The sequence below is a fragment of the Aedes aegypti genome, chromosome 2 (assembly GCF_002204515.2).
Source record: "Aedes aegypti strain LVP_AGWG chromosome 2, AaegL5.0 Primary Assembly, whole genome shotgun sequence".
Classification (NCBI taxonomy): Eukaryota; Metazoa; Arthropoda; class Insecta; order Diptera; family Culicidae; genus Aedes; species Aedes aegypti.
This window is the reverse complement of record NC_035108.1, coordinates 403,288,782-403,308,750: the sequence shown is the minus strand read 5'-3', so window position 1 is coordinate 403,308,750 and position 19,969 is coordinate 403,288,782. Positions and strand designations below refer to the sequence as shown.

General features: G+C 35.5%; 1 protein-coding gene across 5 annotated transcripts in view; it reads right to left on the bottom strand.

Annotated features, from left to right (window-relative positions):
* LOC5573241 (aryl hydrocarbon receptor nuclear translocator homolog) overlaps window positions 1-19,969 on the bottom strand; it is a 675,904-nt gene that overhangs the window by 447,194 nt on the left and 208,741 nt on the right. The window lies entirely within an intron of this gene.

Here is a 19,969-nt window from a genome sequence, read left to right as displayed (position 1 = left end):
CAGCTATTGAATCTTGACAAAACTTTCTTCAAAACACAAGGAATTGTTTCGTGAATTTGAAAGGAATTCTAGCAAAACATAAAGGGAAGTTCATAAAGATTCTTCCAAATATTCTTCAGTACATCTCGATAAAAAAAAATCATACATGCCCCCTTGAACTTGGCCAGGAAGTATATTCGGATATTCGCTTCAGGAATCATAAATTTATCGGAATAACTTCATTGTTATCCATTGTAAAATTTGTCCAGTGTTCATTCTTCAGATAAGTTCCCTAATTTCTTAGTGTAATATCACTTCCTACAGCATTTATTCTGAGCAATTCCATAAAAATCTGCAACATTGGATTCTTACAGGAATCATGCCATCTATTCATTCCGGCATCGCATTCATTTTCGCGTTTTGGTTTGGAGCTTCTTGATGAACAGTCGAGGGTGGAATATCAACTGGTGAGCTCGTTTCATGCTTTTGTTTGAAATGAGTCAAATATGATAGCTCACATTATAATCGAGACAACGAAGAGGATACTATATTTGAGTATTTGTAATAGTTTGCTACGAAAGTTTCTATTTTGTTCCATTTTTTTCAAAGATTGACTCCTGCATTCATATTCATAAAATAATTGCGTCACGTTATGGAACTCAAAGGTGTTGTGCAAGGATCTGTTAAGAAATTTGAAAAAGGAAAAGCTCCACATAATCCCCAGGAATTTTCCCTGGGATTCGTTTTCATATTTCACAAAATAGCTTTCTCTAGATCCGTTGAAAACCAAGCCATGGCTTATTCAAGAAATCGTTTCTGGAAGTACCTTGAATTTCTCAAGCGATTCTCAGCATTACCTCAAGATACTTTTTGGGAACGCTTTCAGAAGTTCATCCGTAAATTCTTATGAAATTTCTTCACACATTTCAAAAAGAATCTTTTTCAAGAGTTCATCTATATAATCCTGACAGAACTCTCTTCAAAACACAAGAAATTGCTTCATATAGAGGGAAGCCCATAGAGATTCTTTTAAATATTCATCTTAAATAATAACAATTTTTCATGCATGTCCCCTTTGAGCTTGTTAAGGAAATGTATTCGGAACTCCGCTTCAGGAATCATACATCATCATACATTAGACATCACTTCATTTTTTATCCCTTGTATCGCAGTGAAAGTCCACTTGTTATAGAATTCATCATAAATTCAACTTTTTTACACCATTCTGAGCAATTCCAATTAAATCTGCAACTCTGGATTCTTTCAGAAGCCATGAATTCAATCAGGCATTGCATTCGTTTTCCCGTTTTGTTTTGAATCTTCATGCTGGAAAGTCGAGGATAGAATATCAAATGGTGAGCTCGTTTTATGCTTTTGTTTCAAATGAGTCATATATGATGGCTCACATTATACTCAAGACAACGAAGGGGAACTTCGTTTATGTAGTTGTTCAACAATGAATGATTATGTAGTAAGTATTGGAATAAATAATATTTCAAGTTTTGCATAACAAGAAGCGCAATTAATGTACATGTTAATGTTGCAACGAGAAGTAACGACCATTGACTTAATGAGAAAAATGATTTCATCGCAGTAATCCACGGCATGTCAGTGAAAAATAATACCTCCACTATTGGTACACTGTTCCTTTAGCTGCGGTATATTTTTAATTTATGTTACTATAGTTACGGTATCCGTTGTTTTCTTATGGAATCCTCCACTATATGAACACTTTACCACAACTATTGGTACAAGTGAGAGAAGTTCTAGCAATTTTAGTGATATTTCATCAGCTTTAAAGCAATTTGAACGCTCTTTTCTACAATTCCATGTATCAACAAGCCAATACGTCGATTGGCAGTGTCGGTTCAGTGGCTAATTTAATAAAATCAGTGAAAAACGGCACTGCCGCAACTATAGGAACACCCACAACTAAGGGAACACTTATCCTATGCAGTTATCAAGATTATTCTGCAATAAAAAATATAATTCATTACAATATCAAATTGGCTCCGTAATGCCTTGAAACAATTAAGCATACAAAAACTAAGTTCATTGTGAAAAAGTTCTAAGATATGTAATAGCAGGTTGTCGTTAACAACATTTGAATATGGTTAACGATATTAGAATGCCTCTTTAACCTATTTGAAATTAGTACTGCCGGTGGTCACGTCTCAAAAAGGGCGGAACTTCAAATTTGATCGACATTGTGTCTCAAAACTCCGCCCAGAGATTACAAACAACTTGAAAAACCTACTTTGAGCCCTTTGAACCATGTTTTGATGGTAAATTTCTTCTGATAATCACGGAACTGAAAACCTTTTAAATATCACTGATTTCTTTAAAATTTGTGAACTTAGCACTCCAATACGGCGTAACTTAAAACGGGCCCTACGATTTTTCTTAAATTTTGCCCGGACATGCAACTTAGCTGAAGAAAACGACTGGTGAGCACAGATGTGATGGCCTGGGGAGCATCGTGACTTGAACAGCTCTAGGGATTTCTCCATGAAATTTCTTTGACAGATTTTTCAAAGATCCTTTTCCATATAGTAGTTTTCCCTAAAGTTCTCATAAGGACTTAGTTCTTCAAACATTCATTTCGAGATTTCAGAAATTTTGTAGAGTTTCTTAAGAAAATAATCCAGGATAAGCAATCGATGGAAGAATTCATGACATCATGGAAAATATATGGCAAAGTTCCAACAAATTGCCATAAGTAATATCTAAAAATATATCTTGAGGATATCTAAAAACTTCGTTAGAAGAAACTTAAAAACAAGAACCTTGAAAAATTACACTGCGGAACACGTTTTTGTCTCAAACACCAAATTACCGCTATTTATTACATTAAGGGTTGCTGAGTCCATTGCCATTTTCAGAAATATCACAGCACGTCTAGTTTTCGAGATATTGACTGTTAAAAATGCAAGTTTTGACTGTTTCAGCAAACTTGCATGCAAGTTTGACAGCTTGTATGGCAATTTATTTGCTTAATTTTCCACAGAATTCAAACTCAATGTGTTAAACAATACTTATCAACATAGTTCATAATATTTTCGAAAGTAAGATATTATTTTTTGCCATTTAAAATAAACAAAGAATCTCCATATTCAAGCGTCTTGAAAAAAATCGGTTTAATTTAAATTTTATGGTGTAGTTTCAATTTAAATTGAAAGTTTAAGCCCTATTTGGAATGCTTGGTGGATTATGTCACAAAAAAATGATAAATCATACATTGAATCTCATGTAACCTCAATAAAACCAGTGTTTTTTTTACAACTTTGGAAACCTGTAGCTAACAATTGTGACGTGCTGGGACATTTCTGAAAACGGCATCAGATTCAGCGACCCAAAATCTACTAGAGACTCATAATTTGATCATTGAGACACGCAAAAATGAATTATTTGTTACACTATGTTATGTAAGAAATAATCCTCAGGAGAATTCCCAAGAAGAATGAGAAAAATGTTGAGAAATCAAATGTAGACTTTTAAATAAAAAATGATCAGTTAAATTCAGGAAAAAATATTTGGAAATTCTTCGGAATGGTTTACGAGGAAACCTTCGTAGGATACAACCAATGTTAGTATGAAACTCATGAACACATTCTTTATGTTTGATAAATGCTGGAAGAAGAAATAAAAAAAATCTTAGAGAAACCGCAACAGGAAGCCCGAGACAAATTTCTGGAGGAATTCCATTTGTACTCCTCGAAGGAATACTTAAAACCCTATTTGAAGGATGCCTTGACGTTAGATTCGGTATCAGGTACGCCCATGATTTTTTGGTCTTCAGAAAAAGTTCTGTATTCCAACCGGATCATCGAGACTCCAAAATTTGTCATTGTTACAGAACTTTAAATTAAAGTACTCCAGAAGAATCCTTAACATTTATTATGATTAGGCCTGATTTTTTTTCTCTTTAATTTTACTGAATTCTAAAAAAATAGTTTAGTTATTTCTTATAAAAAATCGACAAAAACGTGCGTTTTGGTAATAATAGAACATTCTCATCCCTTGTTCATTTAGAACGAAGTGCAACTTATTTCAGTTCCATTCCATCACGGAGTAGCAACCATTGGTATGTACATTAAAGTGCAGCTTATTTTTCATAAATTCTCAAAACCACAAATTCGTGTGCTCTTCTGAATTAAAATCAAACAAAAGAAGAAACTACAAAACATGAGCCAAACATTTTAGGATTAGGAGGTGGCACAAGCGACTTGAAGGTGGTTTAACCGGTTATAAAATCTGATCTTCAGTCAAGTCTTCATAATTTCGTCATTTCCTAATTAATTCTGGAGATTTAAGCAAAATTAAATTTTTGAAAAGTTCATGCGACATCAAAATTGTTCAAAATCAAAACTAATCTCAGTTAAAAATTGGTTTCTCCAAATTTCTCTCATTTTACTAAAAAAAAATCTTATGTGTTTTATTATAACTTCATGTATACTTAATCGATTCCGAATCGTTTTGCATGCTTTTGTAGCTAATTTAATTGTTTCAAATTATGTATACAATACATTCATTTAAAAAAATGTTTTTCCTAAGTAAATCAACAACAAATACCCAAAAAACATGAACTTCTAACGAAGAATACCATTTTTTTTAAATTTGGGCAAGTTAAACGTTAATACCAAAGACAAAAGACTTTTATATCATTTTCATGGCAATTTTCCCTTAATTTTACGTCAAAAATATATTTGCGTTCCTTTAAAGTTATGTGAACTTTTCAACTCGTAGTTATAGAAAAATGCTGTATAATCTTCAGTTAAATAGTTAAAATGCTATTTCCAACGAAAATGAATGAAAAATCCGTAGAATTTTTTTTAATTCAAAGAATTCATGTTTTTGGGTTAACTAAGTCAAAACAATTTCAATCAAGTATGTTGCACACACAGTTTAGAAACAACAAAAATAACTGCAAAATCATTAAAAAAAAGTTTAAGAATTGGTTGAGTTTTCATGAAGTCAAACAAAAATGATTCTATTTAGTTAAATTAGGAACAATTTGGACAAAATGCTCCTATTTGAGACAATTTTGATGTTATACAATCTTCATATAAAGTTTGAGTTTAAGGTGAAGATAAATCGATGCCAAACTTCAAATTTTCAAGAGCACGGATCTGGAGAACCAAACATCCGTTTGAGCTGGAAACCTAATCGATTAGTCACTAGCTGGTGGTGACCAATCGATTAGGTTTTCAACTCAAACGGATGTTTGGTTCTCCAGATCCGTGCTCTTGAAAATTTGAACTTTGGCTTCGATTCATCTTCACCTTAATTTCGAAGAGAATGATGTTAGAAGCAAAATTAGTTAGAAAATAACAAAGTTATGAAGACTTTACTGAAGGTCATATTTTAAAACTTGAAAATTCATCTTCAACTCGCATGCACCACCAACCTCTGAATCTCAATATTTTTGGCTCAAATTTTGAGGTTTCTCTTTTTATGTGATTCAGAAAAGCACACGAATTTTTGGCTATGCAATGCTCAATTATTGTAAAACAGTTGACAAAAAATGATTTTTCGTCATGATATTCACTCACGAGTCCCCTGAAGGGAGTTTGGGAAACACTGCTCTAGCGCATTGTGTTGCTACTTTGCGTCGCTCAATAGAGGTCTCCCGAGGGTAAACGAGGGCGGGAAACGAATTTGTACTATGATTTAGCTTGACTGGTTTGGATTGCCGGTAATTTTAAATTAATTGCTGTTTTGTTCTGATGGAAATAAGAATTTGGCATTCAGTGACAGATTTTGTAAGGCTATCTATTCTGTATTGATTTTATAGATAGCGAACATAGTATTGTCAAAAATACAATTAAACTAATAATAACACTTCATGAAAGACAAATTCCTCTCAGTGTTCAACCTTGACGATAAAACAATCCCGCTAATCTTATTATCCTTGCACTCTACAACAATCCACCGGTAGGCGTTTAGGCTTCCGACGCCTTACCCTTTACACATCAACTCTCCAACGCATACCCAGTGCTATCTGGTTCCTCCGAACGGTTTTAAATTTCATCTGATTACGACTAAACAAGGGCAGCTATGTAGCCTAGTAGTAGCTAGGTTCAAACCACCCACAGGAGGCACGTTCACAAATCCGATATAATCGCTTGCCACCTTCCGCCGCCACAAGACTTTGACGGCTCGACTAGGCACAGAAGCGGTCACCAACAACGACGACCTGACGACCAATGACGCACGGTAGTTCAGATTTGAAAAATCCTAGCAAAATATACGCAATATTTGGTCGTGACAAGTGTTGTGGAACATGTTTAGGGGTTCAGACCCTATTTTGGGCATAACAATCATCATTTTAGTCAAACTACCTATTGAAATTTAAATTTGGGCAAACTTAAGCAAGAGGATTTTTCGTTGATCTATATAAAAGAGCTAATTCCGTGGGAACGATTTGTACGATATACAGCAGATGTCCTTCTATTATTTTACAGGCCTACAACAATAATTGAGAGGCTCAAAGCAAAAGCGGCATGACACTTGCTGGGGAATTGAGTTTTCGCAAGCTTTTTAGAGCAATGGACCTCCGTATGACGACGACCCGTGGCGCTGCTGGTTGGTTTCACTTGTAATCCACTTAGAGGGCGGCAGGGTAATTTTCCGGCCACCAACCACCCCATTGGCCACCGTTCCTGGTGGGGATTGTGCTCGAGCAAACCAGTCAGTGGAAATTAGCAAAGCCGCTGGCACCGATTTCCTAATCTCTGGCTACAATTTGTAACCTAATACACAGCTTGGGTGGTCGCTTGGGTGTTTTTCGCGACGAGAAGAACGGAAGGAATGTGGAATGTGTTTCATTGGTGTAATTATGAAGCATTGATTGTAGAGAATTGGTTAAGATTTCAGCAACTTTTGTTTCAAAGTTTCGAATAAGATTCAATTCAAATTACAATTATAATCCGCTCGATTCATGTTGCAGATTGTTTAATGATATTTGTGATGTTTTTGATTTTAATATTAGTAAATCAATTTTTAAGAATAGAATTAAGTAATCTTAAGTTCAATCTGTGTGGCATAATGTTGAAGATGTTGATGTTGTAAATGTAAATTTATTCAGTTTTAGAACAGACATTCCTGTCAAACATTCTGATCCCAAGATTTATCCTTCAAGATTACGTCATAATGAGTCACGATTTCGCTTTCTATTCGCATTTTAAAGAACCAATAACTCGTCTACCAGAAAACTAGTTGGGCTTGAAAAATCTCCTTGTGGACTAGTTGAAAACACTTTTGACGTAAAAAAGATGAAAAAAGCAAATTTCCCTATATTCAATAACTCTGTGATCATTTTCGTAGATTACCAATGTATACTAAAAATACCAGAGAAACATAATGGGAGAAATTAATAATTAAATGTTTCAAAGCATAATTATTTAAAACTTACTGGAAAGTGGCGCTGCTATTCTTACTAAAACGATGTTATGGTGCACGCCAGTAATAAAAAATGCTTACCTGTAAAACAAGAAAAAGAGACAAAAAATAGTATGATTAAATTCAATTATGAATGTGTTTATGTCTATGCTTATGAAATACTGTAGATCAAAAAATATGTTTTCAAAACCATTCCTGCTAAGCTTAACTCAATTAAACTTAGGAACCATAATATGTAGAGAGCCAAGAGAAATTATCCCACTTCGTATTTCAAAATACAAATATCAATACACAACAAAGCTGACGCCAGATTTGACAAAATTCTCAACGAACAAATTCAATAACATTTTACGACACCATTTGAACCGCTGCTGCCACAGCGCGGATTGCACCACAGATGCTTCTAATTGCATACCACGCTCCGATTGCCGCCTGCTGCTTCTGCTATTTACCTCCAATGGTGCCCGAACAGGGACGAATAACTCGCACCTATCTGCATATGCATATCATATATTGGTATTATGCCATAATTCAAATGGATTACTGGACAATCTCAAATTTGGTATTTTCATCTTATTAAAAAAACTGTATATTTTTATTTTATTGAAATTTATTAAAATAATTGTTTAAAATCATCAACAACACCTTAGTGAGGTATTGGTAAGCTATTGAAGACTTAATTTATTAAACTACTACTGACAAATTTCAATGTTATTTGAAAATCCATCAAGTATTACTTAGGTATCAGTAAGGTGTTCGCAGATATACATGAGATATTATTTGAGGTATTTTACCTCTTATGAAGTGCTCTTTAACACCTTATTCAGATAGTAAGTACTGGAAATTATCTGACATTGAATACCTCAATTGAGTATTTTGCAGCAATTTTTTCCTGCTCGGGTGGCGACGATGGCGCCCGTCAATGTTCTCGTAAAATAACATTCAAAGAAATCAAAGTTTCAGCAACTAAAGTGGTGCGGTTGATGGTAGAGTATAAGGTAGGGAGGAAGGTATAGTAGATGTCCCTTTGTTCTCGCGAAATTCCTGAATCTCGTTAGCACTTCATGGTTGCTCCACTCAATCCTGCAGCAGAAGCGCGAAGTCTTCTTCTCTCGTGGAAGAAGGGCGCGTCTCTCGTGGTGCTTTTGATATTAGACGATAGATATGTGGTATGAAGTTTGGGTAGGTGTACCAGTGTTCGCCACCCTACGGAAATATTTGTTTTATATACAGTCAAAATACTTGACAATACTGTCAATATGTTAAACGAAAGCTTCGCAGGAAATTTGTAAGAACTCATCAGAAACTTTTTTATATAGAAATTGGGATGGCGAATATTGGATCACCTGCACCAATTTTCGCTATGCTTCATGTGGCGATTTTTATTCTTATGGTAGGTGGCGAATTTAGGAACACCTTGACGAAATGAGGTGTATTCATTAAAAGTTTTTAAGGAAAACGATTATTTTCTTTTTTTTCTCTGACAATTTTGAGGTTCCTGAGCTGAAAATGGTGCCAGATTATTTAAAAGTGATGTAATGAATTCTTAGCAATCCTATTTGTGTCGTAAAACGGTAAAAAAATCTCGGAGTTAGCGAATACTGGTACTATGGCGAATACCGGTGCATCTACCTTACCCTATGCTATGACAAGACAGCAACAACGACGGGATTGGGATGCGACAGTCACCCTTTGTCGATTGCTTTCCACGCGGCTGTCGTCGTCGCGGTTGTCATGACGAGTAATCAATGCTAATGTATGCATGCATACACAAATTGTTGTGATAACGCTTGGCGCGATTTGATTTTGCTAGATTATGTACCTACAAGCTTTACACGGCGTGCGAAGCTATGGATAAACCTATTCGCAAGGACAGTTTTCTCTGTGTAGCTATCAGGGTTGGCCCAAAACTAATTGAGTTATTCTGAATGATTTCTAGAATTACATCAACATAAATTTTATAAAGCTCCTGTGCTAGATTAGTATTCTTTAGACACTATATGTAGAATGTCCCAGAAAGTATGGGCATGACATTGACAACAACAATCACAATATTTTTGCAAACAAATAAATATTTTTATATTTTTGTATTTTTTCTTGGGGCATTATAAATACTGCCTGTGAAAATTTTGTTTGATTAAATATCTTTTTACAATGAACTTATTAATTTAAAAAAATCAATTCTTATCTAGTCAACACAGACCCTACTTTTGTGTTCTGCTGGAACTGAACTAGTAATTAAGGTTCTTATCAAAATCCTTCGATGTATTGAATTCAAGTACATTGTAACCAAGATGTTCATCAAGAAAATATTTGATAAAATGGTTAAATTCCAAAAAATTGCTTGTTTTTATCATTTCAAAGATCATTATGTCAATTATCTGTACTTTTGGACAGGCAACAAAAATTATAGGTTTTAATATGTTTTAACAAATTTACATGGACTTGGTTTTGACCCTTTTAAAAACCGACCACAGTTGAAATCGGATTTTTTGTTTCTATGTAAATTTCAAACAAAGTCACTCAAACATAACGCGATTTGTGCATAACTGATAAAAGAAGCTGTAGTTGTAGCTGAGAAATGTAACACCATCAACAAACAGCTAGCGAAAAAATCACTCAAAATTCAAATTCTGCTGAAGAATTAAATGTTTGAAAATCGAATCTATGACATTTGGTCGAAAGACATTTAGTCGAATGACGTTTGGTTGAAAGTATATTTGGTCGAACGGACGTTTAGTTGAATGGACATTTGGTCGAAACGGTTTAGTTGCAACAGAAAGCATATGATATTTGATCGAACCGACATTTCGGGGAAGGGGTCGAATCTGAATAGTATGGAAACAAAGTTTTACGTTCATTCTGACTGTTGTCGAGAGTATGATTTTGTCGCTAATACAAGAGTGATAGAATAATTGAAAATTCCACCTTTTTGTTCAGGCATGTTTTGCGATTCGAAATAAACTGATCATAAATCGAAGCAAGCCAACTTTTGTTGCCTCAGTCAGCTAGTCTTCCCTTACATACATAGAAGTCACAATAAGCCAATTGACCATAAGTAAAGTTACCGACACCTAATAAGGTTTTCCTCAAAGCAATTTTTTTTCTGCCGTTTTAATTCTGATTTCTTTTGATTCTGTTTTTTTCTGATCTATTCACGTCCGTAAGCTGCAAGACCCGGAATTCAAATAAAGCTCCCGAGCACTCTCTCTGCATGCTTTCATCAGCAGTTCATTACGAAGAACGGTTATATTTAAGAAGAATAACAAATAATAAAAATATTATGTTCACATCGTTGAGTAACAAACTTGTTGAGCAGTTTTTCAAAGAATGATGATATTTTGAAAGAATAATAAATTCACTAGAGCTAAATATTTCAGTCAATGTACAAAAACACTACTTCTAAAAAGTTCGTTTAAATTGGCATAACTTGAAATTACAAATAAAAGCATAAATTAAATTTTAAATAAGAATACATTAAATGTCTCGCTTTTTAATCAATAACAATAAATGATTCGAATTTTTCAAAAGAATACGTTATCTTACTAACTTTGCAAAAAAAAAATATATTACCAAATGATCTTTCAATAAACCATTTGAAAATTAGCTTTCAACCAAATTTCCGTTCAACTAAACGTCATTCGACCAAAATAAATGTACCAAAGCAATACGACCAAATGTCCATTCAACCAAATGTCCTTTCGACCAAATGTACTTTCGACCAAATGTCATTCGACCAAACGTCATTCGACCAAATGTCATTCGACGAAATGTCCTAAAGCCGTGAAAATCAGATTTTTATCTGCAGTAGTCTCGAAATCGCGGTATGGTAAAGTCGTGCCCATACATTCTGGGACACCCTATATTTATTTTAGATATACCTCAAATGTTTAAGAGAAGCTCTAGAAGAGATGTTGCTAGACTTGATCTGATGACAAAATTGTAGAGGTACTATATTTTATTCCCCTAATCTCGATATCAAAGGGACCATCGATATATAGAAGACGGAATCGGTGCAAATGCGGTTGAATGTACCATTGATGTAGCCATGAAAACCAACGTTCACTTCTTGGAATATTGAGATAAGGCCACAAGCCCTAATGAGCCATTCCTCAAATAGTTCAGAACATAAGGCAGTAGAACATAGATATTAGTAGAAGAACACTTAACTAAATAGAACTGTAAACTGAGCAGCAGGTGTTGTCTGTAATGCCAAAAAGAAGAAAGAAGAAGAACATCAGGGTTCCTGAGGAGAAATTTAAGATATTTTAGAATAAGAAAACTAACACTGACAAAACCTTTCATTCACAGAAAACAAGAACAACGTACCATAATTCAACCAAATAAATTTGGAATACTTCCCGTTTTCTTAATGATTGTATACATTTTCTACAGCGTTTTCGACTTGAAGTTCCACGCACACAAAAAATGAATTAGGTTTTTTTACAGCGCGGTTTTTTTTACTCGGTACCGCGTAAAAAAATCGCGTGAAAAAATAATATGTGTATAACTTGATGATTTATTAAGTCACGATTTTTTTTTTACCAACGTTATTACAAATTAGATGTAGCATATTTAATGTTAAAAAAACTGAAATTTTGCGCTACATCATATCACAATTGTAACATATTTTGTTACAAATACCTCTATTAGGGTAAAAACTATAGTTTTACTCATTATTGCAACATCTCAAGCAACATTTGAAGCTGTATAGCAGTTGATTCAACTGAAATTAGATCAAAAGCAGGCTTGACTGAAACTGTTTGATGCAAAATTGAGGCGATTTTGACGTTGTTCTGTGAAATTTACACTCGAAATTTATTTTAAACACACATTCTCAAACGAATCGAGTGAGAGCGTAAAAAATGCGAGGATTTTTTTTCTGGTACTCTTTCTCTCTTGTTGCTATGCTCACCGTTACTCACATTTTGAAAGAACTCTTGAGTGTCTCACCCGAACAAACCAGGCCTCGCGGAGTTGTGATGGCAATCCTTTTAATGCAATTTTTCTCTGTTGTGTTTTGTGCTGCTTCTTTCTCGCACATTTTTCGTTGCTCCTCTGCTTAGTATTTTTTTCATTCGCTCGCAAAGCGGCAAGGGCAGCACGCTGCTCTAGAGTATATCACCGAACTCTGATGATGTTGAGGAGTATTATCAAGCCTGCTTAAGAGTAGTTTTTTTTCTTGGCAAATTTTCTTTATACAATAAAACTTTATTTTATCATGACCTGTAATCTTATGGTATAATCTTGTTATAATAATAATCAATGCTCACATTCTTTTCCAATTATTACGGAATTATAACAAGATGTGATATAACTTTTTGTAGTATGATTTGTTTTGAAGTTAATTTTAAAATATTCCTATATAATATTGTTATGAAATATTGAAAATAAAAGTATAACAACTGTAGAAAATTAAAGCTCAATATGATACACTGAAGTGTTTTTAATATTGCAACACTTCGTAATGTTTAGAATCACCTCAACTGGAAATTGTACTTACTAATGATTCTAAACTTTTCGGGGTGTTGCAATATTCATAACAAGAGTTGCAATAATCCAAACCAGCCATTTCATACTTTTGGTGGGTAGTTTCATTCCCTAAAAATAATATAAGAAAAATGCTGATATTCAATCAAAACTTACAACAAATAATGGGATACTTTTTAGATTTTGAGCAATATGTTAGACAGCATGAGTCGTGCGGGGTAACATTGGTCCATAAGGGTGACTTTGGGCCAACATTTTTACAGCAAGCTAAGAATCAAATAATGAAAACAGTGTATCAAGCTTCTAGAATACGTTACAAATAGCCAATAGATGGTCATAGATTAGTTTTTTGGCGCTCCTACTAGCCATGACATGCATCGAAAGAGGCGGTCAAAGTCACCCCCTAGGCCCAATGTCACCCCGCACGGCGGTACGTAATGTTTGAATTAAAAACTAATGCACAAACTTTTCCCTAAGTATTTCTTCAGGAATTCATTTATAATCGGTCTGCTATATCGTTCAAGATGCCATCAAGACTACAACAAAGATTCTATTAGGATAACCCCAGAGACTATACCATAAGTTTGCTCAGTAATTCCTCCAAATATTCTTTCACAAATTAGTCAAAAAAAAGTCCTAGAGGAGGAGGTATCACCCAATGATACTTCTATCGATTTTAACAAAGATTTCCATTTAGGTTTGTGAACGAGAAAACAGCACAAAATATAACATAAACAGAATATAAACAGTGCATTGTACACGGGTACCTTGAAAAAGGCACAAATTATGGTTCCTAAATGTCGGATGAAAACGTCTAATCCAATTTTGAGCAGAACAGACCTCAGTCTGAATCGGAAAAGTTTAGCATGGAAAGCTATTTTCGATAACTAGACAATAAATTTGTATTCGTTAACAGAACGATTCTATGACACTGCCCCGAACGCCACTACCCCGAATGCCACTACCCCGAATGCCGCTACCCCGAAAGCCATTACCCCGAATGGGTCATTACCCCGAACGCCATTACCCCGAATGGATAATATTTTGAGACATGTTCTAGTTAGAGAGTGGGGAGATAATTGTACGATTCCTTTTGAGTATTTCACGAGTTTGGCTCAAAAATGTATTTTTCAAATATTAGAAGATAAAAAAGCAGCTAGTTGTTCAGCAAATATTTTTTTACACACTAAGTTTTGTCCTCTATTTTTGGGAAGATTCACACAGCCACATTGCAATGCTCTGAAGAACAGCCTATTTCGAAAAGAAGGGTGAATTTATTATGAGAAGGATAGCTATAATATGTACAAAATTAGGATGTAGTAAAGTCTCTTATTGGACGTCGGTAGCCACTTCCTTTACTCATTTTATAGGTGTCGGGCAAGATCTTCTTAAAGATCAAAATCTTTCGTAAACGATGGTAATGGAAGTTCACTCTGAGATAGTCGCTGCAAAAGTTGTTCTATGGAACCCGCCTAAAAACCAACCTAATAGACGACCGTTCCGCTATCGCACTTGTACACTTGTACATGTTAGAAAAATCGGCGGCCTCTGATTGACGCTACAGTAAGAACTTTTGTTGATTTGTGGGATCATTAATTTCAATTTCTGTGAGATAACCACAAAAAAAAATTTTTTTGATTCAAGATAATGAAGAAATGATTATGGCAGAAAAGTGGTGAGTAAATAAATAAGTGACCTGTCTGTTTTAATACAAGAAGATAAAAGAAAGGGAAAATTTCCGATTAGAATTATAGCAGGAATCACTTTAGTGAATGCCTTCAAGATATATTCCTTTATAAAAAGTTTGCAGCTATGACGTGAATGATCAATGTAACAACGTGATGCTATGACACAACCTATATTCATAAGAAAGAAAAATATTTGTTCAAAAACAAAATTGAAATATGAACACCACCAACAAGTCCAAATACCGGTGATTACGCATCTGTTAAGCAACACCATATTGAGGGTTATGGATTCGAATTCTTTTCAGTCAATAAAAGGCTTATTATATTAAAGCCCATTCACAAATTGCGTAACGCTGAAGGGAGCAAAAAAGTTTGTGGGTGATTGTTCTCAAAATGTTACAGTCCATTCAATATGTAGAATTTCCATACAAAAAAAAAGTACGAGGGGGTGGGTAGGTGTTAAAAATGGCAATTGTTGGCGAAATGAAATTTGTGAATGAACCCTTGAATTGCGAAGGTGCCCACTGAGCTGATAAACAGGCACTGTCTCAGAAAAAATGAGAAGAATATAGTTGCCATCAAGATATTTCGAAAAAATAAATATATGGTGAACATTTTTATTAATTACCAGCTTTCATTAGATACGCATTTTTGCACGCAAAACAAGATACTGTACTGTATCTCATACTATTCGGGGTAATGGCTCATTCGGGGTAGTGGCGTTCGGGGTAATGACCCATTCGGGGTAATGGCTTTCGGGGTAGTGACCCATTCGGGGTAGTGGCGTTCGGGGTAGTGGCGTTCGGGGTAATGGCGTTCGGGGTAATGGCATGGAGTCAACAGAATATCTTCAAGAATTCAAGCAGTTATTTTCCCGCATAAGCCTCCACTAATTTCTTACGATTTGCTTCGAAGATGTCGTTCAGGAATCCTTGAAAATTTTTAATTGGGAATTTCTCTAAGAATATTTTCAGAAACAACTCCAGAAGTTCTTTTTAAAAAATCCCAAGAAAGTTCTAGCAAAGTTTAGCCAGGATTTTTTCCAGGAAAATGTTGAGGATATTTTTCCAGCAATTACTAAAGAAATTCTTGAAAAAATCCGAGAGGTAGTTATAATAAAAGTCTTATTGTAATGTTTGAAAACACTTTTGTAGAAATTTCTGATGAACTTTTTCAAGGATATCTGAAAAAAATCCTAACTTCGGAGGAAGTCTTGGTGAACTGTCTAGATAAATGCTGAGATGTTTATTGAAAATAATAATCAATCGAATCCCGAGATAATATCATGTAGAATTTTCTCAAAAAATCTCTATAATTGCTAAAGTATTAGCTCGTGAGAAACCTTGTATAAAATGTAAGAATCCATGTAAGTTTTACTTGAAAAATTCTTTGAGAATTGTTTGACAAAACTTCAGTAATTCGTTGATGAATTTTTGGAGAAAATTCTAGAAAATACTCTGGAGGAACTTAATACCAAATACACCCCAACCTCTTTTTACGAGGGGTCATAAAAATAATCGGTCGTAAAAAAAGCAGGGTAATAATTAAGTTTTTGAAAAATACAACATCTAGATGTGGAAATACTGATCCGAGATGTTCAGCAAAGTTGAAGCATTGATTGAGAAAATTTCCAAAATGGCCATTCAAAATTTCATATTCTGATAATAAATGGCAACACTGCTCGATCGTTATCAAAAGAGCTAATTATATAGGGGTGTTATATGCAAATAACAAAAGATTTAAAAGATAACTATACTGAATGTTCACCAAAGCTGAAGGAAGTGTTGCGTGCTATACAGTCGGCCGAAACACAAATGTTAATGTGGCTGGCAACACTGTTTAAGAAGAATTAACTTTTGCTTAGCGGATATCTCATCTCCTGACCACTTAGAAAGATGGCGTCTTCGGCAAAGTTGTTCAGTGGCTCAAGGACTATCATTATTTGAGCCATGAAATTCGGAATTTTGCCGCTACGCGGCGCTAGTGAGCATGAAATTTTTGTTTTGCGGTTATCTCAGGATCCTGACCTCTTTGGAAGATAGCGTCTTCCGCAAAGTTCTTCAGTAGCTCAAAAACTATCATTATTTTACTCAAGAGGATCAAGATTTTGATGCAGCGCTTGTAGATATGGAACTTGCTTCGAGATTTTATTATCAGACAGTCCTGGTAAGCATGAAACTTTTGGTTTGGCAATATTTCGAATTGAATGGTGTTTTACAATGCTAGCGCTAGAGCTACTGGACAACTTTACCGAAGACGCCATCTCTTTAAGTGGTCAAGATCCTGAGATAACCATAAAATAAAAACTTAATGCGCAATAGCACCACTTCATGGCAAAATTTTGAACCTCGTGGCTCAAATAATGATAGCGCTTGAGCTACTAAACAACTTTGGCGAAGACGCTATCTAAGTGGTCAGGATCCTAACATAACCTCAAAACAAAAACTTCATGCTTACTAGCGCCGCTTAGTGGCAAAATTTCGAGTCTCATGGCTTAAAGAGTCTCTAGAATAATTTTATAATTTTGAACTTCAAGGAGAAAAGGGAAATAGTGCTTATAGAAACCATCTTCATTGAAAAAATAAACCTTAGAAAACTTTCAATAAAAATAGAAAATTTTTCAACGACTTGCTTAAATATGGCCTAGTATCTAAAAAGGAACCTTTTACCAGCCCTGCCAGTGCGATATCAGAGGATACGTCGTCGTCACCGTTGATTGTCGTTGAAATTATAAATTAAAATCATTGTCAAAATGACAACCGCCGTTGTCGTCATTGGCGGTCGGTGACTTGCGAAGGTTGTTGTAGCAAGGAAATGTCGGATCGGAATCTCCCCCTATTCCAATCGGATGCTGTACTATTCGCATGAAATTGTGCTTGAAGCCTGCGCTGGCTCAAAAGGGGATGATTTGAAGAGGAAGGCGTCGTGTGTCGTTGTGCCGATGTTTACATAGTGCTAATGAATCTTAATAGGTTGATGACGGTGACAATGACGAGGACTACGACGACGTTGTTCAAGTCGAGATGACAGGCGGTACCACTCATTAGAAGATGTGCTGATTTGATGCGGATTCGCGGGAAAAAAATGACAGCTCCAATTACAGATGGTGCGAGGGGGAAGAGTCGAGCTATCGACAGCCGTTCATCTTAGGTGAACAATTCTTCAAGATTGCGAGTTTGAAAGAGTTTTGAGAAATTTAGCAAACTAAATGAAAAGTATGCCTTGAGATGGCATTTTTGATGTGTGGAAAATGGGATTACTACGAAGAACATATACCCAGATAACCAGCCAACGTTAAATTTGACATATTGTTCGTATTTAGAATTACTTAACGACTTTGTTTGTCATCATATCGCCGATTTGGAGTGCTTCTAGTTAGTTACTTAGGTTAACTATATGTTGTTTCATGGGAAAACATTTTAGAAACATTTGTAAACTTGTGAATAGATACTAAAGATCAGTTTTGTGAAAAACTTAAATTCTCATAACTCACGATTAAAATGTTTCATGAGTGAGTTGTCTATTATGCAACTCATCAAAACAGGGATGAGTTGGCTCATCTGTTTGACTCATTGTCTCGTGTTTCGACATTTTACTCACTCAAAGCAATGATTTCTTGTAAGTCTGGTAGGATTATAGTAATCCTTCCTAACATAAACAACGAAATTCGTGTTTCACGAGTTTTAAGCGAGCTTCAGGACTGAATCATTTTTGACGGCTTGAGTGTGATTGAGTGATTTTGCACGAAAAACTCAAGCATGAGAGTTCTCTGAGTTTGCTCCATTGCGGGAGAGCTTATTGATTAAGATTTGAGTGTGAGTCTGTCAACACTGGTCCAGATGACATAACAACGATAATTTGTCGTCTATTTCATTTTCAATAATCGAAATAGCCCCCAGAAATCCCTCGCCACTTCTCAATACTTAACGAACATATCAATATGTCATACAGAGCATTTCCCTGAGCTGCGACACCATAAAAACGACACACGCACTTTTCGATGCTGCCCCACTTCTTCATAAGAGCTTTGCGTAGTCATTTTAGATTTTACTACCAAGCTGACACGATGATCTTTGAGGGTCTCTTCAACGATGACGAAGTGTTTATGACGGCACACCAGCCCTAATGATTAATCTCGCGACCCAAAAAAAAACCCTCAAGAGCCTCCGAAAATTACAGTGATAAAAAATCTCCTAATAGGTCATTCCGCAGATCCCTATGATCCTGTGAATCGGGCTGCAGTGGGTTGGCGAAAACAATAAAAGATTTATGTATGACTATATTACTTATCTCCACGAGAAGGAGGGTGATGGGGTGGATGCTGAGAGTGCTGGACGGTCAACTGGTGGACTGACTTCTTGTCTGGCATGCTCCCAAAGATGGTATGGTGATGGTGGTGTATGGTAGATGTATGGTGTCATAAATTGTGCAATTTGGGAAGACCTTTTCGATAGAGAATTGCGTTGAAAAGTTTATTGATAAGCGTTTGGCTGTTGATACATTGAAATGTTAGAGCCACGTGATATGTAACCCGATTTGAGGAGAAACATTGTTAGGAATAACAAAAAGGTGAAGAGATGTGTCTTTTTTACCTGAACCATCAAAACAGATCATTGTATGAATGTTTAAACTCAAAAAGTGCAAACTAAGAGATAATAAAGAGTTTCCTGTTGACATATTGAACATCAGGAAAAAAAACTGTATAAAACAAGCTCACCAACCAGTTCGAAAGTATCGCAAATATGAAACATATAGTGAAACTGCTTTAGATTTCTAGACAGATTATGAATTCACATTTTCCTAATCTTTCTCCTACACAGCTTCCTCATTCCCAGAAACAGACATATCAACCTCATCATGTTCCCATTTCGATGTAAACACATCGCCCATCCATCAAGCGCCACCATTTTTCCCACCAACGGAACATAATCGTTATTGAGTTATCACCTCAATTCATTCTCTAACCCGTGTGGCAGTGATCGTTTAGCTCCATCAACCAAACACTTTAACGGCTCTTGATTCGCCCGTTCTCACATTTTATGAGAACCTGCGCGAAAAAAATGCGATCTTGACGAAAAAGTTCACAACATTGTAAATCTTCCAAACATTTTCCCCTTAGTAGTGGAGGCCAGGCCCCCATCAAGAACGGAACTGATTAAGACAACCACCGCATAGGCTCGTGTAGGTGTGTACACCTCTGCGCTAATTGGTTCGTTTCGATGCACTTTAAAGGCATTGTGCTTTGGTCTCAGTGGCGACGACGAAAATTGCCGGTTCCGAAGTTACACATTATTTGCAACAAGTGGAAAACTGCGCGATCTTGTTAGTGCAACGGCAGCAACAGCGGCGATGAATATTCAAAAAGCTGCACTAGGTGCAACTTCCCCTTCAAGAGGGGAACCGCCTCGTCT